We start from the raw sequence: 21,462 nt of genomic DNA, 5'->3' as shown, positions 1-21,462 counted from the left end.
ATTAAACAGATATTTACACAGTGTAGAGTGCCATGTTTTGTTGTTATTAGGTTGAATTCACTTCATTTTAAGACTTGCTGAGAACCAAATGATTTTTTATGTATTTGATTTTATTAACATATGATATTCATATAAATATTTACGTATTTATTAATTCCTCATACATTAAAACTTAAATAAGAAATGAATTAAAGTGTACTTTTCTTTAAAGTGAAGAAGACTGATGGATGGATGAATATATATGGAGCTCAGCAGCAGCCATGAAGGGATTAAAAAACCCTGAAGATCACAGTTTACTACAACATACAAAAATACAATTCATACATGTTATTCGTTTTACTATGACTAATTCATTCCCATTTTCAATTAACTTGCTTGCATGATGAATGCAGATGAGTGCACATACAGCTGATTCACCCTCACAGCCTGTTCCAAAATACAGTGGAGCCTGTCACGGTCGGATGGTCTTCCCGGACGACCTGCTTGTTTGTTTGTGTGTGTGTGTATGCCCTCCTCTCTTTCTCTCTCCCTCCCTACTCTGCGGGTCTGGCTGCCGAGGAACGGCGTCTCCGAGAGAGTGAGAAAGGCCGATCTCTGACCCGGAAGTGTAATCTTCGGCTCCAGCTGCCGCTAATCTTTCCTCACTAGACGGAGGTATTTAACGATGTGTCCAGACGGCAGTCGACGCTGGATTGTACTCAGAGCTCGGTAGCTAAGTGTGCGCGTGATCTTGTCACCCGCGTGGCCAGGCAAGCCTTCTCATCCATTGTTGTGTTTGCTCGACTTTCAGATTGGAGAAGTACGGGACGGAGGAGTGGAGTAAAGGATTCACTGGTGTTTTCGGGAGGAGGAGCTCACACGGAAGGAGCGCACACAGACCTCACGGGAAAACTCACCTTCACCACTTCTGGGAACTGAAAAAGAAAGGACAATTATTGGATATATTGATGTTTAAGGACTATCTTTCACGCACTTTAAATAAACGCACTGTCTGCTTCAACCCAGAGCTCCGCGCTTGAGTCCATACCTTCCATCAGCCGTGACAGAACAATCCAGCCAGCAATGGACTCAGCGGACTCTACCCCCCTCCAGCGCGAAATCGCGCTTCAGGCTGAACGATTGGAGCGACACGAGACAATGCTGCAGCATGTCGCCAAAGAGCAGTCCGCATTACTAGAGGTGGTATCGGAGCTAAAAGGTATGCTACTCGCTACACCCAGGGCACCCGTTCAGCCACAAGGGGGCCCTGCGCAACCACAACCACCTATAGCCTTGCTTGACGAAGCGGCGGCGTCTCCCCTTCCGCCGTCTCCACCCCCGCCACGACGTGAACACGCGTTGCCGGTGCCTGAGAAATTCGGCGGGGACCTGGATAAATGTCGGGGGGTTTTGATTCAATGCTCCTTGATGTTTAGGCAGCAGACTCAAGCGTATGCTTCTGACATTACCAAAATCACCTTTATGGTCGAGCTACTGACGGGAAAGGCTCTGCAGTGGGCTCAAGCGGTGCTGAGCGCTCAGCCCTCTATCTCATACAGTAACTTCTTAAGCAAGTTTCGATGTGTATTTGATAAGGGGTCTAACCCAGACAGTGCTGCTCATCGTTTGTTTGCATTGAAACAGGGTCGGCGGACCGTGGCTGACTTCTCCGTGGATTTTTGGATCCTGTCCGAAGAAGCCGGCTGGGAGGAGAAGGCACTCCGAGGGGCCTTCTTGAACGGCTTGAATGAGAACATCAAACGTGAGTTGGCATCCAAAGAGCTACCTAAATCATTGAGTGCCTTGGTGAATTTGTGTATCAGTCTGGATGACCATATGCGAGAGTTTGGGAGGCGATCTGGAGATGGGCGGAGGTCAGCAGGGGGCGTGGGAATTCCCTCGCTGGAATGGAGGGAGGAGGAACCCGACTCTCCAGCTGATGAGGAGCAACCCATGCAATTGGGGCGGACTAGATTCAACCGGAGAAGAAGACGACTGGTGGGTGAGTGCTTTGAGTGCGGGAAGAGGGGGCATTTCGCGGATGCCTGCCCCTCTCGGTCAAAAGAGTCTGCCCGTCAGTAAAGGTGGGGATACTGACGGGTGCACCTGCAAGTTCGGTTCTCCACCTTAGCTGTCCCGCGAAATTACAGTTTCTTTCCTGCATTCACCCATGTAACGTTCTGATCGACTCTGGGGCCGAGCAGAGTTTTGTGGATGAGGCTCTGGCCTTCAAGATAGGTTTGCCAGTCGTCCCTCTCCCTGAAACGCTCGAGGTTTCGGCGCTTAATGGCAGCACACTAGCTTCTGTCTCTCACCGCACCCAAGAAATTACTCTCACCCTGTCCGGCAATCATACAGAGAGGATTCGCCTGTTTCTCCTCAAGGCGCCCCACACCCCCTTAGTTTTGTGTTTTCCCTGGCTTCAGCAGCATAACCCACATATAGACTGGGCTAGGGGGTGTATTACTGGGTGGAGCACGTATTGCCACGAGCAGTGTTTACGCTCTGCAGTGCCTGTCTGCGTGACTACTGATCCGGCCGGGCTGCCCACTCCACCCGATTTGTCTTCTGTACCGGATTACCACGACCTGAGTCAGGTGTTTAGCAAGGACAGAGCCCAATCGCTGCCGCCCCATCGCCCGTATGACTGCGGAATAGACCTGCTCCCTGGTGCTCCCTTGCCCTCAAGCCGTCTCTATAACATCGCTAAGCCCGAGCGTGAGTCTATGGAGCGCTACATAACTGACTCCTTGGCTGTGGGCATCATTCGCCCATCCACTTCTCCACTGGGCGCTGGGTTTTTCTTTGTTGAAAAGAAGGACAAGACCCTACGCCCTTGCATAGATTTCCGGGGCCTGAATAAGATCACGGTCAAGAACAAATACCCTCTTCCTCTTCTGGTGTCAGCTTTTGAGCTCCTCCAGGGGGCCACCGTTTTCACCAAACTCGACCTCCGCATTGCCTATCATCTGGTTCGTATCCGTGAGGGGGACGAGTGGAAGACTGCTTTCAAAACCCACCTGGGCCACTTTGAGTATCTGGTGATGCCTTTTGGGCTTACAAACGCTCCTGCTGTGTTCCAGGCGTTGGTGAATGATGTTTTGCGAGATTTTCTTAACCGCTTTGTGTTTGTCTATCTTGATGACATCTTGATTTTCTCCAGGACCCAAACAGAGCATGTCAAGCACGTCAGGCTGGTGTTGCGGCGTCTGCTGGAGAATCGCCTGTTTTGCAAAGCTGAGAAGTGTGAGTTCCACGTTTCCTCTGTCTCTTTTCTGGGCTTTATCGTTGAACAGGGCCGATTGCGAGCGGATCCCGCGAAGATCAAGGCCGTTCTGGAGTGGCCGGTGCCCACGACCCGGAAGAAGTTGCAGAGTTTTCTTGGTTTCGCCAACTTTTACCGGCGCTTCATCCGGGACTTCAGTAAGGTAGCCTTGCCTCTCACTCAACTCACCTCACCCAAACAGTTTTTTCTGTGGTCTCCAGCAGCTCAGCAGGCCTTCGACCGTCTCAAACGCCTGTTCGCGTCGGCTCCCATTCTCGCCCAAGCTGATCTCGCCTTACCGTTCGTGGTGGAAGTGGATGCTTCGGATTCAGGGGTTGGGGCCATCCTCTCACAGCGCTTCGACGGTAAACTGCACCCCTGTGCCTTTTTCTCCCGTCGTCTCACCCAGGCGGAAAGGAACTACGACGTGGGCGACCGGGAGCTGTTGGCCATCAAGCTGGCGCTGGAGGAGTGGCGGCATTGGCTGGAAGGGAGCGAGCATCCAGTAGTGGTTTGGACCGACCACAAGAATCTCGTCTACCTCCAAGCGGCAAAGCGTCTGAACGCCCGACAGGCCAGGTGGGCGTTGTTTTTCACTCGGTTCACCCTGACCATTACCTACAGACCCGGGTCCAAGAACACGAAACCGGACGCCTTGTCACGCCAGTTCGCACCTGACGTCGACCCGGGGGAGAAAGAGAGGCCCATCCTGCCCGCCTCCTGCTTTGTGGGGGTTCTTACCTGGGAGATCGAAAGGGTGATCCGGGACGCCCAGCGACAGGAACCCGACCCCGGGACTGGTCCGGACGGCAGACTGTATGTTCCCTCGGCGGCCAGGTGTAAAGTTATCCAGTGGGGCCACGCCGCGAGGTTCGCCTGCCATCCGGGTAAGAACCGCACTGTCACTTTTTTGCAACGGTTGTTCTGGTGGCCATCTCTTTCTCAGGACGTCCGCGACTATGTGGCGGCATGCCCAGTGTGTGCTCGAAATAAGTCATCGAACTCCCCTCCATTGGGACTCCTCAGACCGCTGCCAGTCCCCGGCCGGCCATGGTCGCACATCGCTCTGGACTTCGTCACCGGCCTTCCGCCATCCTCTGGTAACACCGTAATACTCACGATTATTGACCGTTTCTCTAAGGCTGCCCATTTTGTTGCCCTTGCCAAACTCCCCACCGCACTGGAAACCGCCCGGCTCCTTACCCAGCACGTTTTTCGCCTTCACGGCATTCCGCAGGACATTGTCTCGGACCGTGGGCCCCAGTTCACCGCTCGGGTGTGGAGGCAGTTTTGTGCGGAGCTGGGAGCCCAGGTCAGTCTGTCTTCTGGTTTTCATCCGCAGACTAATGGACAGGCGGAGCGAGCTAACCAGGAGCTGGAGGCCTTGCTGCGCTGTGTCGTCTCCTCCAGCCAGTCCTCCTGGAGTGACCAGTTGGCATGGGTTGAATATGCCCATAACTCCAGCACGTCGGCTGCTACGGGGTTCTCTCCTTTCGAAGCCTCCTTGGGGTATCAGCCCCCGCTTCCCTCCATCTCTGAGGGCGAGGTGGCTGTGCCTTCCGTCCAACAACACATGAGGCGCTGTCGACGGATCTGGAGGGCGACCAAGGCAGCTCTTCTGCGGACGTGCGGCCGTAATAAGGAGCTCGCTGACCGTCGTCGCGTTCCTGCACCGGCCTATCGGGTGGGCCAGCAGGTATGGCTTTCCTCTAGGACTATTCCCCTGCGGACCGAGTCCAAGAAGCTGAGTCCCCGGTTTCTGGGCCCGTTTTCGGTGCAAGCTGTCCTGAACCCGGTTACGGTCCGGCTGGCCCTCCCGCGCAACATGAAGGTGCATAATGTGTTTCATGTTTCTCAACTTAGGCCGGTCCGGACCAGCCCGTTGTGCCCGCCTCCTGAGCCCCCGCCGCCCGCCCGGATGGTCGCTGGCGCCCCGGCTTATGACATTACTCGCATTATGGATGCCAGGCGGCGCGGTAGGGGTTTTCAGTTTCTGGTGGATTGGGCTGGGTACGGTCCGGAAGAGCGTTCTTGGGTGCCGCGGTCTGCGATCCTCGACCATGGTATGGTGAGGGAATTCCGCCGCCGGCACCCGGATAAGTTTCGTGGGTCGCCCGGGGGCTCCCGTTAGAGGGGGGGTACTGTCACGGTCGGATGGTCTTCCCGGACGACCTGCTTGTTTGTTTGTTTGTTTGTTTGTTTGTTTGTTTGTGTGTGTGTGTATGCCCTCCTCTCTTTCTCTCTCCCTCCCTACTCTGCGGGTCTGGCTGCCGAGGAACGGCGTCTCCGAGAGAGTGAGAAAGGCCGATCTCTGACCCGGAAGTGTAATCTTCGGCTCCAGCTGCCGCTAATCTTTCCTCACTAGACGGAGGTATTTAACGATGTGTCCAGACGGCAGTCGACGCTGGATTGTACTCGGAGCTCGGTAGCTAAGTGTGCGCGTGATCTTGTCACCTGCGTGGCCAGGCAAGCCTTCTCATCCATTGTTGTGTTTGCTCGACTTTCAGATTGGAGAAGTACGGGACGGAGGAGTGGAGTAAAGGATTCACTGGTGTTTTCGGGAGGAGGAGCTCACACGGAAGGAGCGCACACAGACCTCACGGGAAAACTCACCTTCACCACTTCTGGGAACTGAAAAAGAAAGGACAATTATTGGATATATTGATGTTTAAGGACTATCTTTCACGCACTTTAAATTCAGTTCAGTTCATTTTTATTTCAAACATTTCAAACATGTGCCTTCACAATCATTACAAAATATCATTCCATTATTTGTTTGAAAAGGAGTAGGCTGAAGTATTTACTTATTTGTCCCTACCCCCTCAAGTTTTACCTCTCATTCATTTAATTTTTTTTTTGTCTTAAATTAAACAAACAACATATGAAACATATAAACATATGAAGTAAAACAAAACATAACATACATAAATCAAAAACAAGAAATTAGCAAGCCCCACCACAGTATAGTTTCTTTCATATGAAAAATACAGAATGTGTATATTTGCAGATACACAAGTTATGGAAAAACAACAAACCAAAACAAAACAAAAAAAACAACCAAAAAAGAACCGCAACACCATTACCAGCAACATTACCGTCCTGGGTTAACCCCGTTTTCTTCATTCTTATACTTATTTAAAATTAGGTTTTTATATTTTACTTTAAACTGTTTTATGTTTTGACTGTCTTTTATTTCTTCTGTTAGACTGTTCCATAATTTAATGCAATTGAGATAGACATAGTTCTTAAAGTTGTTCTAGCACTTTGTATTTTTAAATTCCATTTCCCTCTTAAGTTATACCCACCTTCTCTTTCTATGAACAATTTACAGATTTCTTTGGGAAGCAATTTATTTCTGACTTTATACATTATTTGCGCTGTTTTAAGCTTCACCAAGTCTTGGAATTTAATAGCTTGCATTTTGACAAAGAGTGCATTTGTATGGTCCCTGTACCCTACGTTATTTATTAATCTAATGGCCCTTTTCTGTATTATAGTTATTGTTTGTGTGTTACTTTTGTATGTGTTTCCCCAGACCTCTACACAGTAGCTCATATATGGCAGTAGTAAAGCACAGTATAAAATGTGCAGTGCTTTCTGATCCAACATATGCTTTGCTTTTCCCAGGACGGCAATGCCCCGTGCCAATTTCCCCCGAACATAAGTAATGTGTGGCTTCCAACAGAGCTTGTGGTCAATGATCACCCCAAGAAATTTTATTTCATTTACTCTTTCTAAATATACATTGTCAACACATATTTCTACTTCGATGTTTTTCTTTTGGTTTCCAAACAACATAAATTTGGTTTTATCGAGATTCAATGATAATTTATTTATATCAAACCACTTCTTTAATATCGTTAATTCCTGTGTGATCATTTCCAAAACCTGTGGCAATTCCCCACCTGCACACAGTATATTTGTGTCATCTGCAAATATTACAAACTTTAAAATCTCCGATACTCTGCAGATATCATTTAAGTACATAATAAACATTTTTGGACCCAGTACTGAACCTTGAGGTACTCCACAAGCTATATCCATCAAATTAGATTTATATTCATTTATTTGTACATATTGTTGCCTATTCCCTACATAGCTTTTTAACCATTCCAAAACCACTCCCCTAAACCCGTACTTTTCCAGTTTTTTTAATAGAATTTCATGATTAACAGTATCAAACGCCTTCTTTAGATCTAAGAAAACTCCGAGCGCATACCTCTTATTATCCATACATTCCGTTATCTTTTCCATTAAATCTATCAGTGCCAAAGCTGTTGATCTGTTGTTTCTGAACCCATACTGACTATCTGTCATTAATTCATATTTTTCCACAAAACTGTCAAATCTTTTTATGAAGAGTTTTTCCAGTATCTTAGAGAACTGGGAGAGTATTGACACTGGTCTATAGTTTGTAAAATTATGTCTTTCACCGGTTTTGTAAATGGGAATAACTTTAGCAACTTTCATTTTTTGTGGAAAAACTCCTTTTTGAAACGACAAGTTGAATATATATTTTAATGGTTTTACGATACCATCAATAACTGTCTTTACCGTTACCATATCAATATCATTCCAGTCTGTACTGGTTTTGTTCTTAAGTCCTCTAACTATGTCATAAATCTCTTTCTCTTCCACTGCTCTTAAAAACATTGAGCTACTATTCCTTTCAATATTTTCACCAGTGTCCCTTTCTATTCCATCAACCTTTATTTCTTCTGCCAGTTTTGGCCCTATGTTTACGAAGAATTCATTAAAGCCATTTACTATCTCTTCCATGTTATTAATACTTCTTGTCCCTTCTATAAAGTACCCAGGGTAATCATTATTCCTTGATTCATTTTTGATTATTCTGTTTAATACATTCCATATATCTCTTGTGTTATCTTTATTGTGTTCTAACCTTTTAATGTAATACTCTCTTTTACAGGATCTCATTATATTAGTTAATTTATTTTTGTAAGTCTTATACTTCATTTCAGTTTCTATTGTTCTCTTTTTTATGAATTCTCGATATAAGGTATTCTTTTTTTTGCTGGCATTTTGTAGTCCTTTTGTCATCCATGGTCTTCCTGCATAGTTGTGTTTCCTATTGATTTCAATTACTGGGCAGTTTTTATCAAGTAATGTGTTAAATGTTCTTAAAAATCCTTCGTAAGCTTTATTAACTTCTGTTTGTTCATATACAATATTCCAATCTTGCTTTAAAAGTTCATTTCTAAGACAATTTAAGGTCTTCTCTGTTCTTATTCTTTTGTAAATAATCTTATGTCCATCGTTGTTCACTTTATCATGGCAATTATACGATGCAAAGACTGGTAAATGGTCACTTATATCATTGATTAACAGCCCACTTTTTATCTTTCCTTCTATTATATTTGTAAATATATTATCTAATAGAGTTGCACAATGAGATGTTATTCTGGTCGGTCTTGTTATCAGTGGAAATAAACCTATGCTGTACATGGAATCAATAAATTCTTCTGTACTCTTATTATGATTTGGATTCAATAAGTCAATATTAAAGTCCCCACAAATAAACATTCTTTTCTGATTTATATTTGTAAATAAGTCCTCCATATTATCCTTAAATATCTCAATCTTAGATCCTGGTGTTCTATATATACAACTGACAATTAGGTTTTTCCTTTTTTCTATACTTATTTCCACTGATAAACATTCCATCACTCCATCAATAACAGTTGTCATTCTTCCCATTCTTTTGTACTTTAGGTTTTTATCAATGTAAAGTGCCACCCCACCTCCTTTCTTGTTGATCCTGTCTACATGAAGGAATTCATATCCATTTATTTTAAAGTCTTCTTCTTTTCCAGGAGTTATCCAGGTCTCCGATATGGCTATCACATTGAATGGCTGTTCAAACTGTGTTATGTAGTCTTTGATGGATTGAAAGTTTGCATATAAGCTTCGACTATTAAAGTGAACCATTGTTATACCCTGTTCTACCTTGAATTCCTTTTTAAGTTGCTCATTTGTATAATAATTGCATTCATTTGTCTTATTGTTAAAGAAATTACAATCAGGATCTATGTTGCTGTCATACATCAATGTCTTATTTTCAATATCTATATGAGTTGTTAGTTGAAAATTGTCAGACATCTGCGTTGGTTGTGCACTTGGACGGTCACATCATATTTAGCACTGCTTTGCATTTATCGGTTATATTTTTCTAGTTCCGTCATCTCTTTGATGACTAGAACCTTAGCCTGCTCTGGTGTTCCATTTAACTTAATGAATATTTTACAGTCTGACGTCCAAGTTGACTGTATTTTCTTCTGTTTTCTTAATATTCTTGCTTGTCTTGCAATGTCTGCATTTTTCTTGATTAGGTGTTCATTTAAATAAACATTTGTACCTTTTAGCTTTCTTCCTTGCTTGAGCAGTTCTTTTTTCTGTTTTCTATTAACAAAACGAATGATAATGGCAGGTATTTGATTTTTTCTCGGAAGAGGATGGCATCCCTCAATATTTTTACTGTCCATTTCTATACCTTTGCTTTTAAAGAAGGCCATTACCTGCTCTTCCAAAGAGCGTAGCTCTTGCTCGGGTGGCTCCCCTCTCTCTGCTGCTGCTACCCGTGCGTATGTCTGATGCTTGGTTTCCAGTCCTATCACTATCACATCATTTACTCTTGAATATTGTTCCAGATCTGACACCCGTCCTTCCAGCATAGCAATCTTCTTGTCCTTTTCCTCGCTCTGCCTTCTTAGTTCTTTAATATCATCCATTAAATTGAGTATCAGTTTTTGTTGTTTTGAAATTGTTGTTATTTCTTCAGACATAAAGTTTAGGGATTTCTTTATGTCCTCCAAATAAACGCACTGTCTGCTTCAACCCAGAGCTCCGCGCTTGAGTCCATACCTTCCATCAGCCGTGACAGGAGCCAGGGGAAAGGGCTCTTTTAAATATTTAGAGTATACTATTTTTGTCATACATCTCTACTTTTTGCAGATCTTGGGGGGAAAAAGTCAGAAATAAAGTGCTCTACATTAAATAAAGTCTCTCCCCTTCCATTATCCAAGCCCTTCTGACATTGAAAGAGCAACAAAGCATCTGCTTTTCATTTGTATTCCTAATCTTATGATCCATATTCTTACTTGGGGCTTCATTTATAAATTAAGAGGCACCAGAAAACAGATGATGTTGTTATGGCAGGTCAGAAATGACAACAAGTCACAGGAATGCACTGAAAAATAAAATCTGCAGTGCCTGAAGAACAGGTGGAAAAAACAGACAAAAAAAACTGTCATCAAAAGCAAAATATTATTTATTTACATTTAGTAATCAGAGCATTCACAAATATCTCTCGAAGTCAGCGGGGGGGAGGCGTGAAGAAACAATTGTTTAGAACTTGCGGCAAGCCTCGACGGTGACAAAGCGAGAGAGCTGCTGTAGCTGTTTCTACAATCTGTATGATCCCAGTCGGCGCCTACCTCACAGACAAACACTGTGTTTCCTGTGGCTTCTTCACAACTGAGGACTCTCCATACCTTTTGATGTGATGCAGCAGGTGTTGAAAACGTGGAGTTTACTGCATTAGCAGTAACACAGCTTTGAGCGTGTGTAAAGAGGCTGCACTTTAACTCTTCCACCCGCAGTGATGACACTCGACGACCTCCTCTGTACCGTTAGCGACATTTTGACCACCATTAGAATAGTTTCGGGGTATTTCCGAGGGTAGCTACATAGGCAGAGACCGCCCTTACTGGCTTCAAGGGTTTCTCCAAGTAAGCTTTCAAGGGGCAAACAGTTAAAAAGAGATGCAGATCAATGACGCAATATCACACTGGACTGCAATTCATGCAAATTCATTGTGTGAATCTATAGCAGAAAATGCACTGATCGTCATTTTATCCCACTGATCTGATTAAAGTAAAAAAGTCCGACTTTGCTGCTTTCATTTATGAGATCAAGCTTGTTTATTCACACAGAGCTTGATGACGCTTTGAGATAAAGAAGATCAGTTACACTAGTTTATTCTGGATTTTAGCTTGTTGATTATGAGTACCATAATCTTACGTGTTAGGAAGGATTATGTATTAGACGCCCCTGAGCAGAAACCTGCCCAACGGTGCTCTGTAGTTCACGTATCAATTTGCTGTTTGCACTGATTTTTTTGTATCAATGTAAACAGCAATTTCTACTTATTAATATTCAGCTGGTATTATCTTATAAACAGAGCAGCAAAAGCCCTGATATCATTAAACTATCACATAGTACAAATACACACAGTAGGTCAGGCATTTTTTCTCATCTCATCTCAGAGGCTTCCTTTATGATGTTAAATGCATTTAATATTAAAGTGAGCTCAAGAAAACTCCTTTGATATTAGAATACTCTTACTGTCCAGCTTTAAATTTAATGTATTAATTTTGTTAAGGGTGCACAGCACAGCTATATTTTTGAGAGCGTACGTAGCCAGATTAACCTTCTTAGCTTGAGTGGGTTTTTTTTTTTTAATGACCCGTAAAAAGTGCATCAAAAGGTGCAAGGTCGTCACGCTGAATGCTCCATATTGTGCACATTTTCAGCAAAAGCAAACAAGGACATTCCAGTTTCTCTAACCCCCTCATCGCTTCCCTTTCCAAAGTGGAATAGGTGTTATGCTATGTAATAGTGTAGCAGCCATTACGCTGAGAGCTGGTATAGTCTGAGCCGTCATCTGTCCTCATGACACTCAGGTTATGAGCGTGTGCAGAGTCTGATTGCGCTCCTTAATATGCAGCTCCAGTGCACTGAATTCCTAGGAATGAGAAAACAAATGGAAAACCAAAACACCTGCCTCGCTGGGACAAGAAAAGATATGCACTGCAAATGCGAGATAAGATCACACATAGACAGCTGGAAGCCAAATACATAATATCCATAGGACTGTAAGGATCACATGTGCAGATTCAGCCTGCTAAAGCTGCGGAGGCAAAGCAGATTTACTTTGTTTCTGAGCAGCAAGTTTATATCTTTGGCCTGAAGGGTGGAACTAAGACTCCCTCTGCGAGGGCCGGTCACAGCAGCACAGTATGGCATCATAGAGTGGAATGAGAAATAGCTGGAGAATTCAATGCATCTGCTGCGTGGTGATTTCAAATCGATTACTGAGTTCTGTAGGGGGAGTTATCCAATTGCTGAAAAGTCCCCAAACAACCCACTCCAGTCACATCTAATAACAGGCCATTTGTATTGATCCTGTATATGGAGGTTTTGTCACCGCCTTTGAAAATCCGAACTTATCTGACTCCATGTGGACAACGATAAAATGAAAAAGATTTTTTTTTTAAAGTTTGGAGAAACAGGAGCTATAGCATAGCATGTGGCAAAACTTACACACTCTGTTATACATGCTAGGCCCTTTAAGGGGAAAATATGCACACGAGGCCGTGGTTCGAGCTCTGCAAACAGGGACAAGCTTTGCTAAGCTTGTTACTATGCCTGTGTGAGGGACATGCACAAAGACTGACACACACACAGAGACGGTAAAAGGCTGTGTGCTCCGAAAGTCACTGTGCTGCATGGTCTGTTTATCTTTTACCAAGATGTTTCTCTTTGCTGAAACATTTTGGATTTTCAGCAGCCCCACTGCCACTCAATTTGGACTCTCAGAAATGTCAGCACTGAAAATTCTGCCAGTGTTGCACACGTTTGCTTCACCTGCACCGTGAGGTCTTTCATTTCTGTTGGGATTACACTTTGAAAGTAAAGATGGGCTAAATTGTTGTAATCGTGGGCCAACGGTAGTTTGAGGTATGCCCTTTTGAATTTACAATAATCATAAAAAAGCATTTAAAAGCATTTCTCATGGTGTTTGTTTGCCTTTTCAGCATATATGAGCAAGCAAATACTCGATCCTCTTTAAAAACCAAGCCATAGGATAAAGTTAATTTTCTAAATGACACATTAGACTGACACTGTGTAGTCATTTTCATAAATAAGTAAACAAATGAGCGAATCATTCAAACAGACAAAGCAACTGCATTAGATTAATCACAACGTCAAGCCATAAATTTGAGTCAGAAGTTGCAGATTCTGTGCCAGCAATTAGGCAGTGACAGATGAACCCTGTTTTAATTAAAGCGTTCGCGTGTCCGCTCCTTTCCTTTCAGTGGAGGCGTGCAGTGTTATATTGCCAAGATTTCAAGAGCTCTCTAAAGTATGGCTGTACGGCTGGGAGGGTTGGGGGTTTTTTTTAAACGAATCTTTGTACTGACAGAAAAATCTTGCATTAGATTCCAAATGACTACAGATTGTTCGGCCCCAGCAAATTCAGCCCAAGAGCAAAATGTTTGATGTGAGAAGAAACCCACACGTTCAATCCTGGATCTGCAGGTAACTCTTACTCCTGTTTCTGTCAGAGTCTATATGTCTACGATCAGAACGAGAGAGCACAGGTTTGAGGCCTCCAAAGAAGGTGGCACGTGAAAACTGAACATTAGAGCGAAATGAAAATTTGCCAAATACGTATAAGCAGCCCAAAATGTTTGAATAATGTCCTCAGATGGACAAATCAAATATAGAGTTGTTCGACTACATGAATGGTGCACAGGCAGGACAAGAAAATCCTCAAATACTATTCAGCCGATGAAAATTTGTATGAAGGAGAGGTTAAAAATTCCAGCAACTAATGTTGGAGACTGTTGAACAGTTGTGCAAAAGAATACGATCATTTTTCTCTGCAAAACATCTTTTGATCATATTGATCTTATATACAGTATATATAAATTGCCCAAAAGGCCTGAAAAGTAAATGATTGCCTTTACAGAAAAGTAAAAACCTTTTTCACAGGCTAAGTGATACTTCATGTGTAAAATCTTCAGACTGACCTTTTTAGCACAAACCTAATTAGGTATAAACTGAAATAACTGGGGATTTAAAACAAGGCTTTATAGTCAATGGGAGGTCTACACAAAGGGACCTCAGAAATTTCAAAATTACAGACTAATTGCCACATGGTGAACTGAGCCTCAGGCAGCCCTGAGGATCATGGGCCGCAGGGTAGCTCCCCAATTTGCCTCCTCAGTAACCCAGTCCCGACTGTAGAGTCAGTCACTTTGTTTTTATTGGATCCGTACTTCTGATTTGTGGACAAATACTCTTGACAAGTATACTCACCAGCCACTTTAGTAGGTACACCTGTTCAGCTGTTACTTAAGGCAAATACATAATCAGCCAATAAGGGGGCAGCAACTCAGTGCATTTAGGCATGTGGTCAAGAAAACCTGCTGAAGTTACAGTTCACAGGAGCTCACCACATTACATGATCTGATGAGTCTTGATATGAGAATTTGGCATAAACAACATGAAAGCATGGATCAGTCCTGTCTTATATCAATGGTTTTCTCTGGTTGTGTTGTACTGATGTGGGTTTGTTTTTTTTTTCCATGGGACGCTTTTGTCTCCTTAGTACCAACTGAGCATCTTTTAAACACCACAGCCTGAATATTGTTGCTGACCATGTACATCCCTTTATAACCATGACATACCCATCTTCTGATAGTTGCTTCGTGCAGGATAATGTGCCATGTCGCAAAGGAGCTGTTTATGTCCGACAAAATTTTCACGGATCGGCCTTTAAGGTGTCGTGGATAAATACAACAAAATAAAACCAGTAATGGTACCAAAAAAAAACAGGAGATTTATTCATAACACACAGGAAAAGACCCAGGGAAACTGAGTTAAATATAAAAACGATTAAAAAATAATAATAATGGATACTTTATTGATCCCCATGGGGAAATTACTTGTTTTTCTCTGCATTTGACCCATTCACTCAGTGAAGCAGTGGGCAGCCCACTAAGCAGGCGCCCGGGGAGCAGTGTGTAGGGACGGTACCTTGCTCAGGGGTACCTCAGGGTAGCCGTTAAGTGGATTCGAACCGCCGACCTTCCAATCATGGGGTGACCACTTTACCTACTGAGCTATCCCTGCCCAATATAACGATAAAACCCCTGAAAACCATACATTTCACATCGGAGTCTCAACTGTCGCGGCCCGGTACCAAACGACTCACGGACTGGTACCAGTCCATGGCCCGGGGGTTGGGGACCACTGCTCTACAACAAATCTCAATCCAATAGAGGACCTTTAGGTTGTGGTGGATCCAGAGACTCCCATCATGGATGCCTATGATGGCAAATTTACAGTAACAATGTGAAGCTATCAGTGTCTCCAGCACCTTGTTTATGCCATGAAGAATGAATGCAGTTCTGAAGGCATAAGGGAAGTCCAACCCCATACTAGCAAGGTGAAGCTAATGAAGTTGGTGGTGAGTCACAGCATTGGTGAAGCACTGGTAGAAGACATCACTATTTATGACCATCTTGAGAAAAAGTCTTTCTGCATTTCTAAGTTGAAGCTCACATAACCTCACAAAAAACTTTTCAACCTTTAAGAAACTGCTCTAATTACAAACCTTCATATAAAATAAATGCAAATGCAGTCTCAGTGACAGACATTTGGCCTCAAGTTCACACAAAGGAGTTCAATCAGCCAGTGGCTGCTCCGCAGGTCTGAGGCTTTCTCTTCAATAATAGATGATAGAAAGGTTCTGCTGGAGTGCTGGGAAGTGGGCTGGCAGATGGGGGTGTGCAGTATGGGGCTCAATAGGGGATGGTGTGTTGGTTTGTTAGATCCTATGGAAAGGTGCTGTGTATTTGATCTCATTCACACACACACACACACACACACACACACACACACACACGCAGAGAGGGGCAACAGTACAACACTAGTTCTTTGTTGCTGTCTTTTGTTTGTTTTTGGGGTTTTTTTGCTTTCTTAAATTATGTAATTTGAGGTCTTCCAACATTTTTACTGGATAAAAATGTATTTGTGATCTGCTCTGAAACTGTTTGAACAGCAGACATGCAATAATAAAACACTAGTATAGCATGTGGGGTCCGTGTATTTCACACAGCTCTCTATAAACTGTTGTTACTTCTGCTACACTTCACTTTAATTCCTATAATCTGGTGCTTTCATTCACAGGGTTCTTTTGTTTTGCCATATTTGGCTCGAACAAAAGAACAGAAAAGTTTTTATCTTCAGCACCTCTTACGTCTTAGTTTTCAACTTTCTGTATTGACAAAAATGACACAGCAAATTGTTCTAAATAGAAGTGATGCATGCAGGGACAAATCATTGGCTTTTATTTATTTATTTCTTCTTTTCCATCTATTCATTTACGGAGTGAAATATCTGAACAACTTAGAGATTGAATGAATACCCAGGCAATTCTGCACTGGCATTTCACTTTGTGTGGTTCATGGTCCTTGGAGAACGAATCATACAGGTTTTTGGTGATGCTCGGACTTTTCATAGTCAAAAGAGATTCTCAGTACACCGGATCATTATCAAAGCGTTGTCGTGTCTGAGCAAAAGGCAGCCTGTGGGGCTGAATTGAAGGCAGCACAAAAGTGCCAAACAGCAGCATTTCCTTCACAGGCCATTGGAGGATAGTTTTTAAAGCAGCTAAATCACCACAGACGTCCATCCTGAAACTTTACAGCAGAAATAAACGTGTTCACAGCCTGGTAGAAAAAAGTAAACCCCACCAGCAGGCGGCACAGGCACCCAGGTCTGTGAACACAATAACACAAGAAGGCAACGTAGAAGGCAACGTAGAAGGCCATAGATGTATCTACTAAAAATCTCAGAAAAGTTTAAATACCAGTGAAAAGGTCGAGTTTTCTAAAAATCTTCTTGAATAAGATAACTCGAGAAGATATAACCTAGGATTTTCAAATTGGTGCTATAAGCGTATCTATTAACAATCTTGGATTATTTAGAATCTTAGTGGTATCGACCTCTGAAGGAGATCAAAGGTCAAGTTTTCTTTAAATCTTGTGACTGTGATATTTCAAGAAAATTCACACCTTAAGTGTGTCTACTAGAAGGATGAGGGGTAGTACTGGCGGCCATTAGAATATCCACTATGTGATTAAGAACTTTCAGCTTTAATTTATTTAATAATTTTAATTATTAATGCAACTTGCTAACCAAACTAGCATGCTAGCTCTACGCTCTTTCTCCAAATATTGTCGTGTCTGATTTGATTAATTTGATTGATTTCAAATAAACCACTGGTGCAAACTAGCCCAAATTATTTATTGGCCAACTGATATTATCTGTATAGATATTAGCTATTTAGCTATCTTTGGTATCTTCATTTATAATGGCCAATGAATGAAAATGAAAACAGTCAAAGCAAACAGGTGAGAAACACAGCCATGAATGTTGATTTGCATTGTTTCTCCAACAGAGGGAACTCTGCAGCTTCCTTGCTGGCACCACACAACAGCTAGCTGATCTGAGTAGAATCAAGCAGAGGAAAAGCAAGTAAAGACACAACTATGCATAACAAATGTTTGGGATATGTGCTTATATATGGGAATGTTGTGCTTTAAAAACACCAAATATCATTACCATATTAGTCTCAAAAATCCCTTATCATCCAGGCTCTAGTGCAGATCAAAAGGTCACAAAGTAATGGCTGCAGTCACAGTGGTTGCGTCTATCTTTTATGTGCCTTAGTACAGCCTCACAGGGCTGCTAGCATGACTGCAGACACTTAGTTCTGTTGAAATCATAGAATACATGTCAGCAGAAATCTTGGAGATATCAAAGAATTAATATCTGCTATACATAGGACTGCCTTTTTCAGAAAGCTCCATATTTTTGGACTTCCGCTTTGGGATGATTACCCAACTAGAAATATCAGGCTCTCTACTTATTTGACATGACCCCATTTACATTTGTGCATTATGCGACAGCTCCCAGGATATACAGAAGTCTAATCCCAGTTTATTCCCTTGTTGTTCCCCTGGTGGCTTGGATAATTCTCAGAGCAAGGACGAAAAAGAAGACGACACCAGCTCTGAGAATTATCCAAGTCGTCAGCTCTGATGAAGCCTGTATTGATTAAATAATTGGGGGATTTAAGGTGTTAATGGTTGCACGCATTTGTCAGATATTTGCTTTCTTATGTGACAGCGTGGTTAAATGGCATTTTGGGCGAATACCAGCTAAATGTACCAAACTGAATAAAGCCTTTAGTTTGTTTTTGCAGCTTTGTTGCTTTATCTGACATTTGACTCACTACCCATTATATTATTTGATAGGTGCATCTGTCAAACCATTCAGAATCTCCCACTTAGGAGATAAAGCCAAACAACCATTAACCATTTCTTATCCTCAAAGTATGGCCAGATAAATTCCCCATCTTCCCATCAGCTTTAGAACTGCAGTATGAAAGTTAATAACCGGAAAGTCATTGCTGGAATTCAGTGATATGTTTATGGTGATAAGGAGTTATGAAGATTGGTGTGAGAGGGTAAATGAGGTGACGGGAACTAAGCTGCTTTGTGACTACGCATTGGGCTGAGGAAGAAGCTGAGTCACTGAGGTGACAGTGTGTGGAAGAGATAATGAAAACTTCCGTAATATCTAAGAGGGAGAGAGAAGGACAATAAATCTGTAAGCTGTGACCCAAGATGTGATAACCCATTACCCACATAAAGATAACATCTGGTCCCCACACTCCTCCCTGGCATGAGATAACAGACCATTTTACATTTGAGTTTATTCTTTTCTAATCCCTCAGCATCGCCAGTAAAAGCCATCCTAGTAATCATCTGCACAGCCACACATAAACAAACTCCTAATCCTCTCCAACCCAGAACTTCTGAAAATTAATAAGGCTTGTTTAATGTGAGCGTTCAGGTCATTTTCGGTCATTTCAAACGGCTGGCGAACCGAGACGCTACTTCAAACCGGAGCTGACGTATCTCAAAGCAAATCTGGAAACCAAAACCTCACCTCCTCGTTGTTACTTTGACACCCTTTCCTCTGTATGTTTTGGTTAAAAAAAGTATAACTCTGGCTTAAAAAATACATTCTGATGAGTCCATTCAACATTTTGTGAGAATCTGAAATAGCTTTCTTTCTTTCGCAGCTCCCAACTCTGTACTTGCTTGCCTTATTTATACACTGCCTTCAGCAAGAACCTGAAGTTGAAGTCATTTTAAGCAGCAGTGTAGGTGCACACAGTAAAAACTCTGTCACAAGAAAAACATTCTTGAAGGTGAACTTTGCAAAAGTTTTGTTCCGTATTGTGAGCTTTTTATTTGTCAGAGCTAACCAAGTCAGCACAAAATAAATCAAGACGAGAACGGTTACCCTTGATGGGAGAAGAATCTAGCCTCCAGCTGGAAAGGCAGCAACCTTGCAGCTCCATTGTACCATGTGATGAATTTCGTGGGTGTCTCTATGAACAAATACACAACCTGTCATGATTAGGCTGTGTGCAGGCAGGATGAGGACCCAAACGCAAACTCAACTCAAAATACAGCTTTATTGCTGACAGAAGTTAAGGCGATACAAAATAATATGAAACAAAACTGGGAAGTCATAAAGGAACTGACTCACGAGGAACCACACGGAGGGGCGCACAGTCGTGAGGGAGAACACGACACTGAACTGAGGGAGTCGCGGACATAAATACACAGAGGGTTAACGAAGGAAGTGGGAGCACACGGGGAACACAGCTGACACAGATAATCGTAATGAGACAGGGCAGGAGTGAAGACAACATGACGCATACTGACGAGAGACTGTCAAAGTAAAACAGGAAGTACACAGAGGTTCAGACAGGAGGAGAGAGAGCACGGGGAGAACACAGACATAACGGGCTGGGGAAAACATGGAATAAAACACAAGGAGGGGAAACGAGGGCTCACAGATACATAGAGGGGCACACAGGGGGTAATCAAATAAGGAACATCTTAACAGAACAACCTACCAAGGCATAAATAAGGAAAAAATACAAAACACACGAAAACTAAGAATACTGGGTCAACCAGGACCATGACACAACCCACTCAAAATTGTACTGCTGAGGAGTTTTCAGTTCAGTTATGTGCAGGATTAACAGAATATGATTAAATAATAAATGCCTGGGACTCGTGCTTGACATACCCTGCTGCTTCAGATATTCTGTTTTCATATCTAGGTCAAACATCCCACTGAGAAGCTACCTAAGCTGTGGTTTCTGACAGATAGGGTTCTTTGATTTGTTTGGTCTGTTTGGTTCCTCCCTTTTCAGGTTTTTGCACTGTTCAACTTCCTGTCACAATATGTGCCAGTGCATGTGACTTCCAGATTAAACAACATACACAAAGAAAACCAGACTTTTTCTTATCAATTCCACAATAGCAACATATGCTGTCTCAAAATCGTATTCATGTTGTAGAAAAATAGAAAAAAATTCCACTTAATGTGATGCATGAAGTGCAGGGTTGCTTTAAAATTCTACTCAAGCCTGGGCAAAAATTAGCTTTGGGCACCATATATGTATTGACCACCTATACTCTCTTAGCATTATGTCTGTATTGTATTTCACCGGGGTTGAGTCGATGCTTCAAAATACCAAGGACCTGTCATTACTGTGAGGGTTGCCAGGGGAGTCGACCACTCCAGGAAGTCTTTGTGCACAGCCAAGAAATAGTTCCAGAACAAGAAACACTCAAGAAAACTTTGTGTGGATTGAACCAACAGCAATAACATATAATGTGCAATGTCAAGTAAAAGCATTGCTTTGGCTGTGTGGTCCATTTTACTGTCTACTTTGACAGCTACGAGATATTTCTGCTGTTTATTTCCAGTTTTCTATGGCACACACCCTAAAACATAACTCTTATTTAAACATGTGCTTTTATTTTTCCTGGATCTAATGTGGAGGCTTACAGGTCACACACCGAAGCACAGCTTCACTTTGACGGCGTTTAGTTTTGACAGGGGTCAGGGAAAATGCTCCCGACATTTAAGGCTCGCCGACAAGATAAAGCAAGTACTGTTTTTCCGTTGTGGCCCTCGGGGTAGTGTTTGCAAAGTGATCCCTTCCCCATTTCTGTTCTGCTCTGTCTGTGAAATTCAGATATCCTAGTTTTTCCATGTTGCCTTAACCTGTCCACAGGCAGAGCGGTGAGAGACGTCAGTGACAGGTTAGGGCAACAGTGAGGTCAAAGCATGGCCTGCTGACATTCAGAAGGTACTGCATGCTTCCTGTCACAGCTCAGTGCCTGCTGAAGGACAACGTGAAGCAAGGACAAGCAGTGCAATAACAGCTTTATCTGGTAACAAGGACCAACATATTCTCTCGGAAACAGTGGCACTTTTATTTCATTACTGGCAGCTTGGATAAAGGGATC

At 43.0% G+C, this 21,462-nt stretch overlaps 2 long non-coding RNA genes across 2 annotated transcripts; both read right to left on the bottom strand.

Annotated features, from left to right (window-relative positions):
• Positions 1-607: 607 nt before the first annotated feature.
• LOC145419613 (uncharacterized) lies at positions 608-10,214 on the bottom strand. Its single transcript, XR_013900913.1, has 2 exons — positions 10,127-10,214; positions 608-1,027 (listed from the first exon to the last, which is right to left on the bottom strand). It is a non-coding gene; the product is annotated as an uncharacterized LOC145419613 (long non-coding RNA).
• A 5,615-nt stretch (positions 10,215-15,829) lies between these two features.
• LOC113034577 (uncharacterized) lies at positions 15,830-20,123 on the bottom strand. The gene is made up of 3 exons (XR_013900946.1): positions 19,433-20,123; positions 17,681-17,831; positions 15,830-17,564 (listed from the first exon to the last, which is right to left on the bottom strand). It is a non-coding gene; the product is annotated as an uncharacterized LOC113034577 (long non-coding RNA).
• Between the last annotated feature and the right edge of the window lie 1,339 nt (positions 20,124-21,462).

This window comes from Astatotilapia calliptera, chromosome 13, assembly GCF_964374335.1.
Source record: "Astatotilapia calliptera chromosome 13, fAstCal68.1, whole genome shotgun sequence".
Classification (NCBI taxonomy): domain Eukaryota; kingdom Metazoa; phylum Chordata; class Actinopteri; order Cichliformes; family Cichlidae; genus Astatotilapia; species Astatotilapia calliptera.
This window is presented reverse-complemented; position numbering and strand designations above follow the sequence as displayed.